The sequence below is a fragment of the Pseudophryne corroboree genome, chromosome 2, assembly GCF_028390025.1.
Source record: "Pseudophryne corroboree isolate aPseCor3 chromosome 2, aPseCor3.hap2, whole genome shotgun sequence".
Taxonomy (NCBI): Eukaryota; Metazoa; Chordata; class Amphibia; order Anura; family Myobatrachidae; genus Pseudophryne; species Pseudophryne corroboree.
In genome coordinates, this window is record NC_086445.1 from 197,138,559 (window position 1) to 197,155,934 (window position 17,376).

General features: G+C 46.0%; 2 pseudogenes; one reads left to right on the forward strand and one right to left on the reverse strand.

Annotated features, from left to right (window-relative positions):
* Positions 1-1,794: 1,794 nt before the first annotated feature.
* On the reverse strand, positions 1,795-1,913 carry LOC135052044 (5S ribosomal RNA; annotated as a pseudogene).
* Positions 1,914-8,936: 7,023 nt separating this feature from the next.
* Positions 8,937-9,055, forward strand: LOC135052045 (5S ribosomal RNA; annotated as a pseudogene).
* The last annotated feature ends 8,321 nt before the right edge of the window (positions 9,056-17,376 follow it).

The following is a 17,376-nucleotide window of genomic DNA, read 5'->3' on the forward strand; positions in this document are numbered from 1 at the left end:
CAGCAGGAGATGGGGGTAGTAGTGCAGGGGATAGGAGTGGATGTAGGGGGCAGTAGTGATGGGAACAGTAGGAGATGGGTGGGGTCAGCTGCGCAGTGGGCAGGAGGGGATGAAGGGGGCAGTAGTGATGGGAACAGCAGGAGATGGGGGTAGTAGTGCAGGGGATAGGAGGGGATGTAGGGGGCAGTAGTGATGGGAACAGTAGGAGATGGGTGGGGTCAGCTGTGTAGGGGGCAGGAGGGGATGAAGGGGGCAGTAGTGATGGGAACAGCAGGAGATGGGGTAGTAGTGCAGGGGATAGGAGGGGATGTAAGGGGCAGAAGTGATGGGAACAGTAGGAGATGGGTGGGGACAGCTGCGCAGGGGGCAGGAGGGAATGAAGGGGGCAGTAGTGATGGGAACAGCAGGAGATGGGGGTAGTAGTACAGGGGATAGGAGGGGATGTAGGGGGCAGTAGTGATGGGAACAGTAGGAGATGGGTGGGGTCAGCTGCGCAGTGGGCAGGAGGGGATGAAGGGGGCAGTAGTGATGGGAACAGCAGGAGATGGGGGTAGTAGTGTAGGGGATAGGAGTGGATGTAGGGGGCAGTAGTGATGGAAACAGTAGGAGATGGGGGGTCAGCTGCGCAGGGGGCAGGAGGGGATGAAGGGGGCAGTAGTGATGGGAACAGCAGGAGATGGGGGTAGTAGTGCAGGGGATAGGAGTGGATGTAGGGGGCAGTAGTGATGGGAACAGTAGGAGATGGGGGGTCAGCTGTGCAGGGGGCAGGAGGGGATGAAGGGGGCAGTAGTGATGGGAACAGCAGGAGATGGGGGTAGTAGTGCAGGGGATAGGAGTGGATGTAGGGGGCAGTAGTGATGGGAACAGTAGGAGATGGGGGTCAGCTGCGCAGGAGGCAGGAGGGGATGAAGGGGGCAGTAGTGATGGGAACAGCAGCTGATGTGGGACAGTAGCAGATTCTCCTGACTTCTGTATAGTTTATCCCTGGTCTGGTTAATTTATGAGGCCCCCTTGTGGGGTTCAGAGTTGGAAATGCTGCTCAATACAGGAAAGCTTTCTGCAAGCAGCGCTGCCTGGAGCCAGCGGGCAGACTCTGGTGCTGCCCGCTCCCAGTGCAGTAGTAACTGCACTACTGTCACTCCTGCTTCGTGGGTCCCAATGGACATCAGGAGTGCATGGAGATGCTGTGCTGCTCCCCACTCCCTGTTTGTGGGCCCAGCAAAATTGACATTGTATGTATTGGGGGTATACCGCACTGGAGAATGGTAAGGTATCTAATAGATATTGTTAGAACCAAAATACATAATACAACGAGAAAATCTGAGTTTTCTAATGTTATCTTGAGTTTGGTGGTGCACCCTGAGTCAGTGGTAAGACATACAACAAAAGGGAGAGAAGAAGACTCTTTTGTGGGTGCACTCTTGTATGTTTAAGAGGTCTCAGAAGAGACAATAAGTAAAAATTATAAATGAATTTTTAAATATAACTATTTATTAACAACAATTGATAAAATAGTAGAGTTTACTGTCAAAAATTGGAGGTAGGGGTGGGGGGAAGGGTAGGGGGGAGTTGGGGAAAAGAATGGGGGGAACACAGAACGAATTAATTACAGTGTAAATACTGAATATTGTTCTGGAATGCCTGGGTGCGATAATAACAGCTGGAGACCCTGAAAATTGAAGCGTTTTTATTCTCTCATGAGCGATGATGAGGAGACAGATGGGATGATTAAAGATGGAATGAGCAAGATGAATCTGCTGTCAGTGTTAGACGCTGAGCAAAACCGTCCAGGAATTTCTACTAAACTGAGTATTCCTCGAGAGTCTCCCACTCGAGTACTGACCCAGCCCTACACTGTTTAGCTTCCAAGATCGGAAGGATTCGGGCGTTACCAGTGTGGTATGATAGTAGAAAAAATATTTGATATCGAGGGCTCGAGAATCACTGATGAGAGTTCACGAAATGGAGAAATAAGAGAAAAGAAAAGACAAGAGAATGGGTGGAGGAGGAAAATAGGGGATCTGCTGCCACCGTTAGACCGGGATAATTACCCCTGAATCAGTGGTGAGAGTCCTGAAGATAGTATAAAGTGAGGAAAAAGAAACGATACTGATAGGTAAAAAAAAATTTTTTGAGATTGGTTGATAGACAATGGGCTGCTTGATTGCACGATGCTGATAGTACCTATGATAAAGGTACTGGGTGTGATAAAGAGCAATTTGTACACAATTAGCAGTCAAATAAATTGATTAGACCCATACATCACCATCAATTTGCTACTATCAGATTATTACAATTATACCAAAATGGTATCAGGTGGAAAAAGAAGGAGAAAATGAACAACAATTTCTTATTTGTGTTCCGCTGTATGCAGAGCTGCAGAAATACTATATAATATGATTGCAAGATGCTGATAGTACCTATGATAAAGGTACTTGGTGTGATAAAGAGCAATTTGTACACAATTAGCAGATAATTAAGTTGATTGGAACCATGCATCACCATCAATTTGATGCTGACAGATTATTGCACATTGTACCAAAATGGTATCAGGTGAAAAGAGAAAGAGATAATGAACAACAGTTGATTATACAGAGCTGCAGCAATGCTATATAATACGCAGTATAGAGGATAGTGATAAATTGCTCAGCCAAATGATTAGATCAATATTAATGACTGAAAATAAAGGTTTAAACAGTATCCTATGTGGTATTAAGCCGCTAAATGCCGACTATCTGTAAAACGGGTACTTGCAAAAAAAACAGCTTGATGAATGCTATTATCAAATATAAATATGCAAAAAGATGCTGAGATTGAGCAGATATTACCCGGAATTGTATGGAACGATCAGTCACTAATATGAGCAGGATACTTTCTGAGTACGGAATGTCCGTGTCAAAGTCCAGGCAAATTGAAGATGCAGGATACACTGGTTCCCAGGAGCTGAGCAGTTCGTTTATAGCCGCACTGCCGATCAAAGTACCTGATGTATTGTGGAGACGTGGTCAGGTTGGCTGAGGAGAAGAGAGACACAATGTTCCTGGTCCCATCGCGGCAGTATCTAGCGGCGGCGGGTTGATGCAGCGGCTGCTGGGGAAAGAGCGGCTCGTGGTTCAGGATGTCCGGAATCAGCTGTCACACCCAGGCAGTGGGGGTAGGGAACGGAAAACTAGTTTCACCCGTTCACCGGGCTTGATCACTTCCTGTTCCCAGAGGGGATAGTGCAGGCTTTATCTTGCAAGGGAGCTGGTCGTTGTCCAATCAAAAGGGAGGCGTGTCCTGCGTTTGTAAATTGCTGCACAGGTGGAACGGTTGTTCTGTTTAGTATTGGTTCCCTATTATGCTTGCAATTAGTGGCCCATTGCACAAAAGGAAAAAACAGAGAATATGTGTGAGAAATATACAAGGTTATTAGATAAAAAATGAGCATCTTGCTTATTATATAAGTGGACATAGTGAAAAAATGGAAATAAAAATAAAAATAAATATAAAAATAAAAATAAAATGGGGAAAATTAGCAAAAAAGAATAAATGAATGAAAATAATAATAAAATTGAAATTGAAGCTTTCACAAATTGTTTATGAAATATTTAGATGATAAGAATAGATTAAATTTAAGTATAATAAATGATAATTGCTGGAAAAATATGTTAGGACAGCATATCTTGTCTGGAGTTATAAACAAACACGTTGTAAACATTGCATGAGGATATTCTTAAATATGTTAATTTGGATTAATAATGCAAGTGACGTCGATGGAAGTGGTGGGAATGATTGTGAGAAAGGATGGTATGGAAAGGGGTGGGGAGTGAGGTGGAAAGGAATGGGGGGGATGGAGTGGGGGGGGGGGGAAAGGGGGGGGAGAGAGGGGGAAGGGGGGAGGGGGTTTAAGATTGTGGGGTGTTGGGGTGTTGTGGTTTGCAGTGTGGTGGGAATGTGTGTGTGGTGTCGAAGGTGATGATCCTGTGTGGGCGAGAAGTATAATGATGAGGAAGGGGGGTAGAGATGTAAGGGATAGGAGTGGGTTGACAATGGGAGTGCTGTGTGGAAACGTGTTAGTAGGTTGTGAAATATGTCGGAATTTGCTGGGTCTCTGTAATGGGATGGATGTGAGGTGCATGTGAATGGACTGCGGATGTGATGGTGCTGAGTATGTGGTGGAGGTGGGCGTGAAAGTGCTGATGAAAGAAGGGTGAATGTGATGTGTTATGAATGGGGGTGTACTGGATGTGAGTGTACTGAGGGGTGTAAGGGAAGGAAGCGAGGACACTTGGTGGGTGCTATATAGAAAGTAGGTTACAGAAATGCACTGTAATTGATGTATTCATTCAGACCCAATGGTTTGAGACAACCTAACCTGAAAGTCCATTCACTTTCCTTCTTAATAAGTTCTTTGCTTAAGTCACCACCGCGTATGCCTAGATGGACCCTATCTAGGCCAAAGGCGCGCATATCACTTGGTGAGTCATGATGTGCAGCATGGTAGTGTCTGGCTACTGATGTTAGTTTTTTGCCTTTTTGAAGATCTGACGATGAGTTGCGAATGGAGCCCATATGTTCTAAAATCCTAGTTTTGAATTTTCTAGTCGTCATGCCTACATATCGTTGATTGCAAGGACAGGTTAGACAATAGACTACTCCTTGTGTGTCGCAGTTGAAGAAGTGTTGTATGGAAATATCCTTGCCATGTCTGTCCTTGACACAGTCAGTTATCTGTATCTGTGGGCAAGCCTTACATTGCCCACATGGAAAGGATCCCTTAGGGAGTTTGGATTTGGTCATTTCACGTGAAAAATGGCTCTGAACCAACGTATCTTTGATGTTCTTAGATCTCCTCCAACTGATTTGTAAAGTGGGATCCAATAAAGGTGATAACTCTGGATCCAGATGTAGGACAGGTAGATGTTTCTGAATGGCCTTTTTTAGTAGACGCCATTCGGGACAGAAGGTCCCTACAAATCGAATCTTGGTGTCAGCCTTTTGTTCTTGGGGTTTGTCCTGGAAGATCAGGGATTCCCTGTAGGTTTTTGAAATAGATTGTTGAGCTCTCTTCAGAGAGCGTTTACTGTATCCCCGAGCTTGTAACCTGGTCATAAGTTCTCTGCTTTTCTGTTTGAACACCTTCTCCTCTGTGCAGTTGCGTCTAAGACGAAGAAATTCCCCTTTTGGGATGTTTTCAATAGTAGGTGGGAAATGTGAGCTTGTTTGGTGCAATATACTGTTTGTGGCTGTATCCTTACGAAAGAGTTCTGTAGCCAAAGTCCCACTTGTTGTCTTGTAGATATTCAAGTCCAAAAAAGATATCTTGTCTCTACTGATTGCACCCACATACGCCAACCTGTTCCTCGGCTGGTGGGAACAAACAATAGTCTTCAACGATGATAATCATATCTACACAAAACATATCATCAATTGGCTGAGATATATTGATGATATCTTTGTGATCTGGGAAGGAGATGAGAAACTCCTGTTGGACTTCATTAACATCCTCAATGTAAACGATTTGAACATTTTTCTCACTCACTCAATCAGTAGAGACAAGATATCTTTTTTGGACTTGAATATCTACAAGACAACAAGTGGGACTTTGGCTACAGAACTCTTTCGTAAGGATACAGCCACAAACAGTATATTGCACCAAACAAGCTCACATTTCCCACCTACTATTGAAAACATCCCAAAAGGGGAATTTCTTCGTCTTAGACGCAACTGCACAGAGGAGAAGGTGTTCAAACAGAAAAGCAGAGAACTTATGACCAGGTTACAAGCTCGGGGATACAGTAAACGCTCTCTGAAGAGAGCTCAACAATCTATTTCAAAAACCTACAGGGAATCCCTGATCTTCCAGGACAAACCCCAAGAACAAAAGGCTGACACCAAGATTCGATTTGTAGGGACCTTCTGTCCCGAATGGCGTCTACTAAAAAAGGCCATTCAGAAACATCTACCTGTCCTACATCTGGATCCAGAGTTATCACCTTTATTGGATCCCACTTTACAAATCAGTTGGAGGAGATCTAAGAACATCAAAGATACGTTGGTTCAGAGCCATTTTTCACGTGAAATGACCAAATCCAAACTCCCTAAGGGATCCTTTCCATGTGGGCAATGTAAGGCTTGCCCACAGATACAGATAACTGACTGTGTCAAGGACAGACATGGCAAGGATATTTCCATACAACACTTCTTCAACTGCGACACACAAGGAGTAGTCTATTGTCTAACCTGTCCTTGCAATCAACGATATGTAGGCATGACGACTAGAAAATTCAAAACTAGGATTTTAGAACATATGGGCTCCATTCGCAACTCATCGTCAGATCTTCAAAAAGGCAAAAAACTAACATCAGTAGCCAGACACTACCATGCTGCACATCATGACTCACCAAGTGATATGCGCGCCTTTGGCCTAGATAGGGTCCATCTAGGCATACGCGGTGGTGACTTAAGCAAAGAACTTATTAAGAAGGAAAGTGAATGGACTTTCAGGTTAGGTTGTCTCAAACCATTGGGTCTGAATGAATACATCAATTACAGTGCATTTCTGTAACCTACTTTCTATATAGCACCCACCAAGTGTCCTCGCTTCCTTCCCTTACACCCCTCAGTACACTCACATCCAGTACACCCCCATTCATAACACATCACATTCACCCTTCTTTCATCAGCACTTTCACGCCCACCTCCACCACATACTCAGCACCATCACATCCGCAGTCCATTCACATGCACCTCACATCCATCCCATTACAGAGACCCAGCAAATTCCGACATATTTCACAACCTACTAACACGTTTCCACACAGCACTCCCATTGTCAACCCACTCCTATCCCTTACATCTCTACCCCCCTTCCTCATCATTATACTTCTCGCCCACACAGGATCATCACCTTCGACACCACACACACATTCCCACCACACTGCAAACCACAACACCCCAACACCCCACAATCTTAAACCCCCTCCCCCCTTCCCCCTCTCTCCCCCCCCTTTCCCCCCCCCCCCACTCCATCCCCCCCATTCCTTTCCACCTCACTCCCCACCCCTTTCCATACCATCCTTTCTCACAATCATTCCCACCACTTCCATCGACGTCACTTGCATTATTAATCCAAATTAACATATTTAAGAATATCCTCATGCAATGTTTACAACGTGTTTGTTTATAACTCCAGACAAGATATGCTGTCCTAACATATTTTTCCAGCAATTATCATTTATTATACTTAAATTTAATCTATTCTTATCATCTAAATATTTCATAAACAATTTGTGAAAGCTTCAATTTCAATTTTATTATTATTTTCATTCATTTATTCTTTTTTGCTAATTTTCCCCATTTTATTTTTATTTTTATATTTATTTTTATTTTTATTTCCATTTTTTCACTATGTCCACTTATATAATAAGCAAGATGCTCATTTTTTATCTAATAACCTTGTATATTTCTCACACATATTCTCTGTTTTTTCCTTTTGTGCAATGGGCCACTAATTGCAAGCATAATAGGGAACCAATACTAAACAGAACAACCGTTCCACCTGTGCAGCAATTTACAAACGCAGGACACGCCTCCCTTTTGATTGGACAACGACCAGCTCCCTTGCAAGATAAAGCCTGCACAGGATAAAGCCTGGGAACAGGAAGTGATCAAGCCCGGTGAACGGGTGAAACTAGTTTTCCGTTCCCTACCCCCACTGCCTGGGTGTGACAGCTGATTCCGGACATCCTGAACCACGAGCCGCTCTTTCCCCAGCAGCCGCTGCATCAACCCGCCGCCGCTAGATACTGCCGCGATGGGACCAGGAACATTGTGTCTCTCTTCTCCTCAGCCAACCTGACCACGTCTCCACAATACATCAGGTACTTTGATCGGCAGTGCGGCTATAAACGAACTGCTCAGCTCCTGGGAACCAGTGTATCCTGCATCTTCAATTTGCCTGGACTTTGACACGGACATTCCGTACTCAGAAAGTATCCTGCTCATATTAGTGACTGATCGTTCCATACAATTCCGGGTAATATCTGCTCAATCTCAGCATCTTTTTGCATATTTATATTTGATAATAGCATTCATCAAGCTGTTTTTTTTGCAAGTACCCGTTTTACAGATAGTCGGCATTTAGCGGCTTAATACCACATAGGATACTGTTTAAACCTTTATTTTCAGTCATTAATATTGATCTAATCATTTGGCTGAGCAATTTATCACTATCCTCTATACTGCGTATTATATAGCATTGCTGCAGCTCTGTATAATCAACTGTTGTTCATTATCTCTTTCTCTTTTCACCTGATACCATTTTGGTACAATGTGCAATAATCTGTCAGCATCAAATTGATGGTGATGCATGGTTCCAATCAACTTAATTATCTGCTAATTGTGTACAAATTGCTCTTTATCACACCAAGTACCTTTATCATAGGTACTATCAGCATCTTGCAATCATATTATATAGTATTTCTGCAGCTCTGCATACAGCGGAACACAAATAAGAAATTGTTGTTCATTTTCTCCTTCTTTTTCCACCTGATACCATTTTGGTATAATTGTAATAATCTGATAGTAGCAAATTGATGGTGATGTATGGGTCTAATCAATTTATTTGACTGCTAATTGTGTACAAATTGCTCTTTATCACACCCAGTACCTTTATCATAGGTACTATCAGCATCCTGCAATCAAGCAGCCCATTGTCTATCAACCAATCTCAAAAAAAAATTTTTTACCTATCAGTATCGTTTCTTTTTCCTCACTTTATACTATCTTCAGGACTCTCACCACTGATTCAGGGGTAATTATCCCGGTCTAACGGTGGCAGCAGATCCCCTATTTTCCTCCTCCACCCATTCTCTTGTCTTTTCTTTTCTCTTATTTCTCCATTTTCGTGAACTCTCATCAGTGATTCTCGAGCCCTCGATATCAAATATTTTTTCTACTATCATACCACACTGGTAACGCCCGAATCCTTCCGATCTTGGAAGCTAAACAGTGTAGGGCTGGGTCAGTACTCGAGTGGGAGACTCTCGAGGAATACTCAGTTTAGTAGAAATTCCTGGACGGTTTTGCTCAGCGTCTAACACTGACAGCAGATTCATCTTGCTCATTCCATCTTTAATCATCCCATCTGTCTCCTCATCATCGCTCATGAGAGAATAAAAACGCTTCAATTTTCAGGGTCTCCAGCTGTTATTATCGCACCCAGGCATTCCAGAACAATATTCAGTATTTACACTGTAATTAATTTGTTCTGTGTTCCCCCCATTCTTTTCCCCAACTCCCCCCTACCCTTCCCCCCACCCCTACCTCCAATTTTTGACAGTAAACTCTACTATTTTATCAATTGTTGTTAATAAATAGTTATATTTAAAAATTCATTTATAATTTTTACTTATTGTCTCTTCTGAGACCTCTTAAACATACAAGAGTGCACCCACAAAAGAGTCTTCTTCTCTCCCTTTTGTTGTAAAATTGACATTGTGGCAGAGGCTGCCAGTTCCACCCCCAGACACCCTGCTAGTTACAGCCCTGCATACATATATATATATATATATATATATATATATATATATATATATATATTTTATTTTATTTTTTAATTTTTTTAAAGTGATAGGAGCTCCCTTGTGTAAGTGCTCAAGGCCCTTAATTCAGCTCCAAATACTGTTTGCAGGAATATTTAAATCGCTGGAACGACAGTACTGACAGCAGCTGAATTGGCTGGATTTCACGCGACGTGAGGGGAGAAAGCTGTGCTGCTGACTCAGTTCACTGTCCAGGGGGTGGAGCTAATCCTACCTGTGGGTGGATCTGCAGGCTTCTCGGGAGGAAAGGAAGGTGGCTTCAGGATCAGTGTGGAAGAAGTGAGGCAGGGGGCGGAGCTTACTATGATCCGGGGGCGGAGCTTATTATGATCGGGGACAGAGCCTTGGTACACATGTAAGCGCGGAGCTTCGAGAGTCTGAGACAGCACATGATCCTGCAGGCCACCCAGGGGGCAGAGCTTGGCACGACCCTGGGTCTGAGGCAGAGCTTCAGGTAACAAGAGGGCATGGGGGCGGACCCTTGGTCGGCGCGGGTGGGAGGGACTGGGAGGCGAATGCTGTTGATGAGTGATGACAGGAGAAAAGTATTTCTGTCATCACTGGCTGGCTACACTGCTGATCCTGTGGGCCTATTTTCAGTGGGGGGCCTGGAGCTGCAGCTCCATCCGCCCCATTGTTAATCCGGCCCTGGGTGTAAGGAAGACAGAGCGCAGTATAGTCAGCTGAAAGGTAAGACAAGATAGACAGAACAGGGAATATAGGTACAAGCACACATTACAAGAAGCGCAGGAAGGAGTTACATGTTTAGGAATAAAAATGTAGCGTTTGAGAAATAAAGAGGACAGTGGATGCAGATAAGTCTATCAGGCAGGATCTTGCTTTGGGATGAAAAAGTAAACAGAATAGATACATTGCAAATTGATAAATTTGAAAGTATATTGTTTGGTTTAAGGAAAATTGGAAAAGTTGACTCATGGACATTTTATTGTACTTAAAGTAGTACTATGCTTAAGGATAGTCTTTTGTGTTTTTAGAAGATCATCATCTGGCATAGTTCTGGCAAAGAAATTTGCAGAGTGTCGGGTGACCGGCAAAAAGATCTGCAAAGTGTCAGTTGAAGATGACGGGAGGGGTCGCAAAGGCAGCAAGGACTGGGGGATAACATGCAAGAGGTAAGTTCAGACCTGGCAACAGGGGGGTACAAAGTGTACACTTGTACAGGGCCCCGAGATTCAGGGGGCCCCAAGAATCAGGGACACAAAAAACGCGGCCACAGTGCCAATATTGCTTTTTAAAGTGTATGTTCCAACTGTTCAATTTAAGCAGGAATATAATTAACAGGCCCCCTGAACCCTTCCCCATCCTTTTACCCCATCACTTTATCTAGTCCCTGTGGTCCATGCTGTATTGCCATCATTACACATGTCGCTGTGCTGACGCTTTCCTGTATGCCCCTGCCACCAAAGAGCAGGGTAGCCCATCCAAAAAACCACATGACATGCTCACTGACAGTCTGAGTCAGGCCTGGCCAACCTGTGGCTCTCCAGATATTATGAAACTACAAGTCCCAGCATGCTCTGCCACAGTTTTAGCATTCCCTAATAGCAAAACTGTGGCAGAGCATACTGGGACTTGTATTTTCACGACAGCTGGAGAGCCACAGGTTGGCTAGGTTTGGTCTGAGTCAAGGGCTCCACACAGAAGCCCCCACAGCCCCACCGCTGTCCAATGCCACTCCCTACAGACAAGAGGGAGGTGAACCCCTTTTCATACTGTATATACCGCTGTCATCCCATACACAACCCATGTATATTTATATATGTGTGTGTATATGTGTCAATTTTATTTTTATATATATATATTTATATATATATACCTATATGATATATATACAGTATACAATTTTTTTTAAAGCCCCCCTCTACCAAGTAAGGGGGGTTGCGGGAAGCCACAGATAGCAGTGTACCTGGCCCCAAGATTTCTGTTGCTGGCACCCTAACCCAGACCCCTAATGCCTTAACACGAAAGGGCAGCCTGGATGGTCCATGTGGTTCTTATCTGCAGTTACATTCTATGTTTAGTATATAGGGGGTAATTCAGACCTGATCGTAGCAGCAAATCTGTTAGCAGTTGGGCAGAACCATAGGGGTCATTCCGACCTGATCACACGCTGCCGTTTTTCGCAGTGCAGCGATCAGGTCACTACTGCGAGTGCGTATGCACCACAATGCGCAGGCACATCGTATGGGTACAAAGCGGATCATTGCTGTGCAAATGGATTTAACCAAGAATCTATTCGCACAGCCGAACGCAAGGAGATTGACAGGAAGAAAGCGTTTCTGGGTGGCAACTGACCGTTTTCTGGGAGTGCCGTGGAAAACGCATGTGTGTCCAGGTGTTTGCAGGGCGGGTGTCTGACGTCAATTCCGGGACCTGACAGGCTGAAGTGAAACTGCTAGCGAGCGATCAACTCGGAATGACCCCCGAGATACGCAGTTGGAATTGCTCCTATATTACATGTGCAATTTCAGTCATTTGTAAACATTTCTGATCTTTTTGGTGTATAACATTAATTGGTATTAGGGGTCATTCCGAGTTGATCGCTCGCTAGCAGTTTTTAGCAGCCGTGCAAACGCATAGTCGCCGCCCACGGGGGAGTGTATTTTCACTTTGCAGGAGTGCGAACGCCTGTGCAGCAGAGCGCCTGCAAACATATTTTGTGCAAAACAAGACCAGCCCTGTAGTTACTAATCCTGTGCGATGATTGCTGCGACGAGGGACACGGTAATGATGTCAGATACCCGCCCAGCAAATGCCCAGCCATGCCTGCGTTTTTCCAAACACTCCCAGAAAACGGTCAGTTGACACCCATGAACGCCCTCTTTTTGTCAATCTCCTTGCGTTCAGCTGTGCGATTGGAATCGTTGCTAGAACCAGTGCTAAACTACAATGGACTGTACCCGTACGACGTGCGTGTGCATTGCGGTGCATACGCATGCGCAGATTAGCCTTTTTTTCACTGATCGCTACGCAGCGAACAACGGCAGCTAGCGATCAACTCGGAATGACCCCCATTGTCCTTTATGACTAGAGTAGTGATTATAGGATTATGCGATCAACGGATTGTGTATACATTAAAGGTCACTTTTACGTTTGAATTAATTAAATGTTTGGTATGTCTAAGTATTTTAGGGAACTTTACTCTTTTTAAGATGGAATAATGAAAGTTATGTTTTAATTTTTACTATGTGTGCATTTACAACCCCCGCTCACACAGGCACTGCATGGGTGCAGGGCGGCGGGGGGGGGGGGCCTGGGCTGCAATAAAAACCTCTTTTATACACTATCTGGCTATTTTACGGTGCCTAGGCATTATTTGTGACCCCCGCGAGTATAATCTCAGCGGGACCGAAGCGCGTCTTTTAGGGGGCGGGGCTTCCTCCTCAGCTCTGACCAGCGCCATTTTCTCTCCACAGCTTGCTGCAGAGATGCTGCTCCTGGCCCTTCCACTGCTGTCACAAGTAACAGGGTGTTGATAACAAAGGGGGGGGGCACTTAATTTTGATGTTGGTGGTATTATATTACAAGCGCTGAAAGGTCTGGGGCATTGTGCTTTTCAGACAGGTGTGGCGCTGGGTGTGAGCTGGCAAACTCCTTCTCTGTCTCTCTGAAAGGCCTTGCTGTGGGTCTATCCCCTTTAGCCCAGTGTGTTTGGGGGTGTCGGTACGTGTGTGTCGACATGGCAGAAACTGAATGCTCTTCCCAGGAGGAGGTTAGTGTGAGAGCCAAGCAGAATGAAGGTGTGGCTCTGTCGGCACCGCCGACTGCTGATTGGGTTGACATGTGGAATGTGTTGAATACCAGTGTGACTTTGTTACATAAGACAAATCTGAGTCACAGAACCAAGCATGGAGGCAATCCATGGGAGACGTGGTGCCACACTCTCCGGCCCCCTCGGGGTCCCAAAAACGTTCATTTACCCAGGTAGCAGACACAGATACCGACACGGAGTCTGACTCCAGTGTCGACTATAATGATGAAAAGTTGCATCCTAAGGTGGCTAAGAGTATTCAGTACATGATTGTGGCTATAAAAGACATGTTGCCTATTACGGAAGACCCCGCTATCCCTGAGACAAGGGTCTGTATGTATAAGGGCAAGAAACCGGAGGTAACGTTTCCTCCCTCTCATGAACTGAATGCCCTTTTTGAAAAAGCCTGGGAAACGCCAGACAAAAGGTGGCACATTCCCAGGAGAATTGCTATGGCATACCCGTTTCCTTCTCAGGATAGGGTTGGGTGGGAGGCAACACCCACGGTAGACAAAGCTGTGGCGCGATTGTCCAAGAAAGTGGCGCTACCGTCTCCTGAAATGGCGACCCTTAAAGATCCTGCTGATCGGAGGTAGGAAGCTACCTTGAAATCTATTTATGTCACGACAGGTACTCTGCTCAGGCCGGTTGTGGCTTCGGCGTGGGTGAGTAACGCGATTGAAAAGTGGGCAGATAACTTGTCATCGGATATAGACACCCTGGATCGGGATAGCGTGCTTTTGACACTGGGTCATATCAGGGACGCTGCAGTCTATCTAAAAGAGACGGCGAGAGATATTGGCCTTTTGGGATCAAGGGCCAATGCCATGGCGGTCTCGGCTAGAAGGGCGTTGTGGACTCATCAGTGGAATGGTGATGCTGATTCTAAAAAGGCTATGGAGGCTTTCCCCTACAAGGGTGGAGTTTTGTTTGGTGACGGCCTCGCGGACCTGGTTTCTACAGCTACCGCGGGTAAGTCCTCTTTTCTGCCTTTTGTTCCTCCACAGCAAAAGAAAACGCCAGCATATCAGATGCAGTCCTTTCGGTCACAGAGATTCCGGAAAGGACATGGGTCATCTTTCCTTGCGGCAAGAGGTAAGGGTAGAGGAAAAAGATGGTCGGCTGTGGCAGGCTCCCAGGAGCAGAAGTCCTCCCCGGCTTCTACCAAATCCACCGCATGACGCTGGTGCTCTCCTGCGGGAGTCCGCACCGGTGGGAGCGCGTCTTCAACTCTTCAGTCAGGTCTGGGTTCTCTCGGGCCTGGATCCTTGGGTGCTGGAAATTGTGACCCAAGGATACAAGCTGGAGTTTCAAGACGTGCCTCCACGCCAATTTTTCAAATCGGCATTGCCAGCTTCTCTTCCAGAAAGAGAGGTAGTGTGTACGGCGATACAAAAGCTGTGTCAGCAGCGAGTTATTGTCGAAGTTCCCCCATCACAGCGGGGAGAAGGGTTTTATTCAAGCCTGTTCGTGGTCCCGAAGCCGGACGGCTCGGTCAGACCGATTCTAAATTTAAAATCCCTCAATGTGTATTTGAAAAGTTTCAAATTCAAGATGAAATCTCTCCGAGCGGTGATCTCCAGTCTGGAGGGGGGGGGGATTTTATGGTGTCAGTCGGCATAAAGGATGCTTACCTACATGTCCCCATTTATCCTCCTCATCAGGCGTACCTGAGGTTCGCTGTTCAGGATTGTCACTACCAATTTCAGACGTTGCCGTTTGGTCTTTCTACGGCCCCGATGATTTTCACAAAGGTAATGGCGGAAATGATGGTGCTCCTGCGCAAGCAAGGGGTCACAATTATCCCGTACTTGGACGATCTCCTGATAAAGGCGAGATCACAGGAGCTGTTACTAAAAAAACGTTGCGCTCTCACTGCGGGTGCTGCAACAACATGGCTGGCTCCTGAATTTGCCAAAGTCGCAGTTGATTTCGACAATTCGGTTGTCGTCTTTGGGCATGATTCTGGACACGGACCTGCGAGGATTTTTCTCCTGTTGGAAAAAGCTCAGGAAATCCGGAACATGGTCAAGGAACTTCTGAAACCGCCAAGAGTGTCGATTCATCAAAGCACTCGAGTGCTGGGGAAAATGGTGGCAGCCTACGAGGCCATTCCGTTTGGCAGGTTCCATGCGAGAACGTTTCAGTGTGACCTACTGGACAAGTGGTCAGGGTCCCATCTGCAGATGCACTGAAAAATAACTCTGTCCCCCAGGACCAGGATTTCTCTCCTGTGGTGGCTCCAAAGTTCTCACCTTCTAGAGGGTCGCAGGTTCGGCATCCAAGATTGGATTCTGGTGACCACGGACGCGAGTCTCCGAGGTTGGGGAGCAGTTACACAGGGACAAAATTTCCAGGGAAAATGGTCAAGCCAGAAAGCTTGTCTGCACATAAACATTCTGGAATTGAGGGCCATCTACAATGGCCTGCTACAAGCGGACCATCTTCTTCGCGACCGGCCCGGCCTGATTCAGTCAGACAACATAACAGCCGTGGCGCACATAAACTGCCAGGGCGGAACAAAGAGCAGAGCGGCGATGGCGGAGGCCACCAAGATCCTTCGCTGGGCAGAAAAACATGCAAGCGCCCTGTCAGCGGTCTTCATTCCAGGCGTGGACAACTGGGAAGCAGAATTCCTCAGCAGACACGATCTCCACCCAGGAGAGTGGGGTCTTCATCAAGAGGTCTTTGCAGAAGTGACAAGTCGTTGGGGAATGCCTCAAATAGACATGATGGCGTCTCGCATCAACAAGTATCTTCAGACATATTGTTCCAGGTCGAGGGACCCTCAAGCAGTAGCAGTGGACGCACTGGTGACACCGTGGGTGTTTCAGTCGGTCTATGTGTTCCCTCCACTTCAACTCATCCCAAAGGTGATAAGGATCGTGAGAAGAACAAGGGTTCAGGCGATACTCGTTGTTCCAGATTGGCCAAGGAGGGCCTGGTATCCGAATCTTCAGGAATTACTCACAGGAGATCCTTGGCCTCTTCCTCTAAGAGAGGATCTGTTACAGCAAGGGCCGTGCGTGTTCCAGGACTTACCGTGATTGCGTTTGACGGCATGGCGGTTGAACGCCAAATCCTAGCTAGGTAGGGTATTCCCGGGGAAGTCATCCCCACCCTGCTGATCACCGTATCTGGAGAAAATATGTGTCTTGGTGTGAATCCAAGAAGGCTCCTATGGAAGAGTTTCACCTGGGGCGGTTTCTCCATTTTTTGCAAGCAGGTGTGGATGCGGGCCTGATGTTAGGCTCCATTAAAGTGCAGGTTTGGGCCTTATCAATTTTCTTTCAAAGGGAATTGGCCTCGCTTCCTGAAGTTCAGACGTTTGTGAAAGGCGTACTGCACATACAACCTCCATTTGTGCCCCCAGTGGCTCCATGGGACCTTAACGTGGTGTTGCAGTTTCTTACGTCACATTGGATTGAACGTTTACAAACGGTTGAGTTTAAATTTCTCACTTGGAAAGTGGTCATGCTACTGGCCTTGGCGTCCACAAGGCGGGTGTCCGAATTGGCGGCTCTGTCTTACAAAAGCCCCTGTCTAATCTTCCATGAGGATAGAGCGGAGTTGAGAACTCGTCAACATTTTCTACCGAAGGTGGTTTTTTCATTTCATATGAACCAACTAATGTGGTGCCTGTGGCTACTGAAGCCTTGGCTGATTCAAAGCATCTTGATGTGGTCAGAGCTTTGAAAATTTATGTAGCCAGAACGGCTCGGGTGAGAAAAACAGAGGCGCTGTTTGTCCTATATGCCGCCAACAAGGTTGGCGCTCCTGCTTCTAAGCAGACTATTGCACGCTGGATCTGTAATACGATTCAGCAGGCTCATTCTACAGCTGGATTGCCGTTACCGAAATCGGTAAAAGCCCATTCGACTAGGAAGGTGGGCGCATCTTGGGCGGCTGCCCGAGGCGTCTCGGCATTACAGCTTTGCCGAGCAGCTACTTGGTCGGGTTCAAACACTTTTGCAAAGTTCTACAAGTTTGATACCCTGGCTGATGAGGACCTCATGT